The sequence below is a fragment of the Lactuca virosa genome, chromosome 6, assembly GCF_052849685.1.
Source record: "Lactuca virosa cultivar CGN04683 chromosome 6, Lactuca_virosa_CGN04683_v6, whole genome shotgun sequence".
Lineage (NCBI taxonomy): Eukaryota > Viridiplantae > Streptophyta > Magnoliopsida > Asterales > Asteraceae > Lactuca > Lactuca virosa.
Window position 1 is genome coordinate 201,921,414 of NC_136431.1, and position 5,705 is coordinate 201,927,118.

Sequence of the window (5,705 nt, forward strand, 5' to 3'; positions counted from 1 at the left end):
TACCTGCCTCTTGCAGAGTTCTACTACAATAATAGTTATCATTCCAGCATTGGTGCTCCACCTTTTTGGCTTTTGTATGGGAAGATATATCGTACCCCGGTTTGTTGGGGTGAGGTTGGTCACAGGGTTATTGGGCGCATTGAGGTGGTCCTTCAGACCACAGAGCTTATTCAGTAGATCCAGTAAAGACTATAGACCGATCAGATTTGGAAAAAGAGCTATGCCAACCGACGCCGATCCGAGTTGGAGTTTCAGGTCGGCGACATGGTATTACTGAAGGTCTCACCTTGTAAAGGTGTGATACGCTTTAGGAAGAGGGGAAAATTGGGTCCCCGGTATATTGGGGTGTTTCGAGTGATTGTCAGGGTTGGTAAGGTTTCTAACAGATTGGATCTACCCAAGGAGCTCAGTCAGATTCACAACACTTTCCATGTTTCGCAGCTACGAAAGTGTGTATTGGATGAGGATGCGGTGGTTTCCTTGGATGATATACAGGTTGATGAGCGCCTGAACTTTGTTGAGAGGCTGCCTGGAAAGGAAGGTAAATGTTTTGCATAGCAAGGAGGTACCTTTTGGTAAAGGTATGGTGGCAGCACCGTAGGGTCTCCGAGTGGACCTGAGAGCCGGAGGCTGAGATGCAGGAGCATTATCCGGAATTGTTCACTGCAGCAGACTTCGAGGACGAAGCTAGTTCAAGTGGGGGAGAATTATAACATCCCGATGTTCAGGTATTCCTAAATTCATCCTTATAATTTTATCATATGACATTTTGGTCCCTAAATCCAAAAGGATGTGCCTTGAAGCCCTAGTGGCAATTTTGTAATTATGGGCAGGAAGAGTACGCTAAGCGTACATGAGCGTACGTTGAGCGTACTAGGGCGCGCCCTAGCACGCTGGGCGTACACTTATGTATGCGGGGCGTACTAACGTCAGGAGGAAACCCTAATTTTTACGGTTTGGGTGGTATTTAAACAACTTTATGGCTAATTCCTCCTCACCTTTTCAGCCTCCATATCCTTTGAGTTGTTTTTGGTAAACCATAGTCCTTCAAGAGTGTATTTGAGCTCAAGAGTGTGTTTTTGGTGTGCTTAAGGAAGAAGAAGTCGCATCAAGGAGCATTGAAGCGGAAGCAAGCTTGTGGATCTGGGATCATTGCCTTCTTGAGAAGCTTCAGAAGGTAAAAAGTATACACCTTCATGCCTTGATTGATTAGATCTCATTTGAAGTGCTTTATGTTGTTTTCCTTGTCCCAAAGGTCCCATATTTGTGCATGGTTAGTCATTAATTTTTGAGTTGTCCTTCTAGACCCTTGGAGGGGTCCTAAGCCATAAAAATGAGGTCCCAATTGCTAGAAATGTGTCATGCATCTTGTAGAAGGTATTAATGGATTAAGACCTTGGGTTAAGGACTTTATGGACGTGTAAAGTCATAAAGTTGGAAACCTTATGAATCTAGTATGCATCTAGACCTTGGATCTGAAGTATGGGCTTAAGTGCTTAAGCCATTAAGCACTTAATGAAGATTTTGGGATTGCGAGATTACGTACTGCGTAGGTTGGAGTACGCCCCGCATACTTGGTGCCCCGATGGTGCTCTTCTGCGCAGCTTCACGTACGCTCAGCGTACCTCCGGAGTACGCCCCGCGTACTCATATAGCTCAACCCATGGTGAGTTGACTCAGTGGGTTTATTGGTTTTGACTCAGTAGACTTGAGGGGTTTGACCTGTTGACTTTGACTTTGACCAATTTTGACCAAGTTTGACCTTGAGGGTATTTTGGGATTCTTAGGGAAATCGGTCATTTGATGGAATTAGGTATCGAGTAAAGAGTTGAGATTCGGAGTCAGGCCTCATCAGTTCTATTTGGTTTGCGAGGTGAGTTTTCCTCGCTGTACTTACAGGTCGAAGGCACCAAGGTTGGCCCCTCGATTTGATAACCTGATATCCATTGATATGATGAGTATAGAATTGATATGCATGCTAGTTTTGATATGCTGAGTATGGAATTGATATACATGCTTTGATATGCTAGTCTGGTAGATGAGTAGGACAACCTGTGACACTGTCTGTATGATTATCTGATTTATATGTTTATCTGTTATATGTCGACATATTGTGTAGGTTGGGTTGAGGTCGAACTACTTCGTGTGGTAGCCAACAAACCCTGGAGCAATCCAGATATAAGCTGAGGGCCGGGTAGGGCATACCAAACTCATACTGAGGGCTCATGAGCATTCTAGATACGAGCTGGGGGCCGGGTAGAGCATGCTAGACTCATACTGAGGGCTTAGTGGTATTCAGTCTGAGGACTGATCTGGTCGGGGAGCAAGCCAGACATAAGTTGTGGGCCCCGAGGGCAAGCCAAACTTATGTTGTGGGCTCAGGGGTAATCCAATCTTTTAGCTGTGGACCCATCATGTTGTTATTGTATATGTATTATTTTGTTGTGTGTTGTTAATTTAGGGGAACTCACTAAGCTTTGGGCTTACAGTTTTGGGTTATGTTTCAAGTACCTCAGATGATCGAGGGAAGGAAAAGGCATGACCGTGCACCTCCACGTGTTTGTTTTATGATTTCGGGAAAACTCTGATAACCAATATGTTTGAAAACTATTTTTTAAAATAATGATGGTTTGTGGTTTGGATTTCAAAGTTTAAAATTTTCATAAATTTTATGGATGTTGCACAAAACCTTAAATAACCCTTGACTCTCTGCCATGCCATTACCAACCACTGCTCTGCCGAGTAAGGATGATAAATCCAAGAATTTTCGCATTACATTCAACCCCTATAATATCAGGCGTACCCCCACCTGGAAAAACCACTCGATACATTCATAAAGAGCTTTATGATTTGCGACCTCATAACCGATTCCCAACTTGATAATCAAACCCCTATCAACAACTTACGAACCCACGAAATTGTAATGCATTCCACATAGACTTTCTGATACTTGACTCATACTCCCTACAACCCTTACTGTTCCCTTTATCCAACCCAGCTGATTTGAGAGTTTTTCCCGAATTCCATCCACGTGCCAATACCGAAGGCACCACAACAGGAGAAATGAGCAATCATGATTACTGGGCCCACAGCCCATAAACTGTTGGATTAGTGTCTAAGTCCATAACTATATTTGGTATGTACTTGACCCGATTTAGCATGGTCCATTTGGGTTGCACTTCACCAAAACAATTTGTACTTTTGAGAAGAGGATATGTATGATTTATTAATATATTATAACTTATAATATATTAATATGAAATCATATTATTTAATTAGTACTGATCAAGAGTTAATTTGGAATTAATTTTGTGGTCAAAGAAGACTAATTAAATATATAGGGATTGATTGTGTAAATCATTCATTCTTATAATGTGGGCTAATGATCCATGATTCCTTATGTTGGGCTTAACTCATGTGGTGACCCATGGATACTCTAAGGAGGTTAAAACCCATGGACCATGAGGAATGTGGAAAGTCATGCACATTAGGGTTTACATGGTGTAACCCTAATGTAACCACACTATATAAGATGCCCTTTGGTTCAAGAAATGGACACCTAGAGTCTTTGCAAGAGTGTGGCCAATTTTTGTGAGCTAAAGAGTCCTCTTCCAAGTTTCCAAGTGTTAGTGGTGATTCCTGATTCTACTTGAGGCATTCACATTATTGGTGCTAGGCTCTTGTAGCTCCAAGCAACAAGCTACAACAAAAGGTATGTTATCTAACTTGTTTTATTACCCAAGTATCAAAGTTGTGTATGCTAGTTAGGGTAATACCTTGGAAAATGAAAGTTTGCATGTATAATATAGAAAACATAGATCCAAGGTATTTAGGGTTGCATGTACACCTTAGGAGTGTTAGAAAGCTCAAAACCCATCATAAACACCCCTATCGACAACATATCATGAACTTACCACAATGCACATCCTTAGGAAACCCATAACCTCAACCAGATAAGGAAGAATTTCCAGAGTTCCAATGAGATGACAACTCTCAAACACAATCAGAAGACAATCCTATGAACTATCGGGACAATACCCCATACTTTGATTAAGGTTGAATAGATTCCACCAATACGCACATAGCTCATGAAGGCTTCCTGAATGCCACCAAAAACCTGAGCCTGCTATAAACCAAATTTCACACCCCCAATAAGGGTAAACATACCGCGAGGCCAAAAGAACATAAAACATATTGAACTTGATGATAGGTTGACACATTCATTGAAATTTAACTGTCACCACTTGAATCTTTCGGAGAGTCCCCGCTGAATGATGAACTCAACGACCAATGGTCGAGGACACCTTGACACTTAATCCAGAGAATCAAAACCCACACGGATCTGAACACACCCACCTCTGGATATGATTTATCGATCAACATATGCCCAAACTAACCTGAAAACAGCAACTCGAACAACGAATTGACAAATACCTCAACGACTGATACTCAACCTGAGAATCCTAGTTCTCCCCCACTTAGGCTTCGAACCACCACCCACTGGTGGTGAGACCCAATCATAAATCAAACTGGCTTAAGCAGGTACCACCATTCCTAACCCTAAAATGAATAACACACGCAGGATGACCTTCCAGATAGGGATCAAACCAATCCTAAGAGAATCCTGAATTTCAGCTGAAGACATCTGAAAATTTTCCAATCATGACCTCTTATCCTTAAGGATTTCACTCAAAAGCATAAGCAAGTACCGAATTACGATCCAAAACGTACCCTCCTTGCCTGCAATCCCAACCAACGATCCGGTACTTTTCCTGCTATAACCCAAGAACACGGACCCTTAATCACATCACAAAGCATCCATAACACATCAATACATCTGCACACTCCTGCGTTGGCATACTAACATCAAGCCATGCAACCATCAGATACCAAGTTGGGCTTACATCCCAACCCTGAAGGTTACAAGCCTGCTCACTCCTTCCCCAAACTCAGAAAACGGAAAAGGCAGAATCCCCACCATGGATAGCGACATACCAAACCATCACTCAACCATTCTACTCCCAACTACAATCCCAAAGCCTATCATAATGGTCATTCCATTCTTGAGTCCCGCGACTCGAATACACGAACTTGAGCGAAACCTTCGAGACCTCAAAACCAACAAGCTCATCTAGGTCTGCACCAAGTAATCCAAAACGATTTCGACAGTGGGGCCGAAAACAAATTCCAGACCCGACTTCATGCCCGAGAAACCATAACCAAAAATTGAAAGATTTGGAGCTGCTACCAACAATCATGGTATCTAACCATGCTTTCTCCCCCGACCAACACTTAGAATCCCTGAAACTCTCCTTGATTCGAGTATGGATCCTGTGCTTCCAGTAGTACGGGCCCAATACTACCTTCCACACCTATCCATATTGTAACATATACGATCAGTTATCGTGTTTTGTTAGTTTAAAAATGAATATTATTAAATAATATACGGTTTTGAACAATGAGTTCTAATAAGATATTTTTATGAGAATTGAAGTAAAACCATGTTTAGAATCATTCGGGAAGTATTGGAAGTCTTATGAGATTCCAATCAAAAGTCAAATATTGAAATTAACGAAAATGTGAAATTTAAGTTAGAAATAAGTAAAAATAATGTTACTGAAAGTTGTAGATTATCTCTTTAGAAACGTTTAGGCGAAAACCTCAACGAAATTCGAGTTATAACGAAGAAGTTATGACTTATTGAA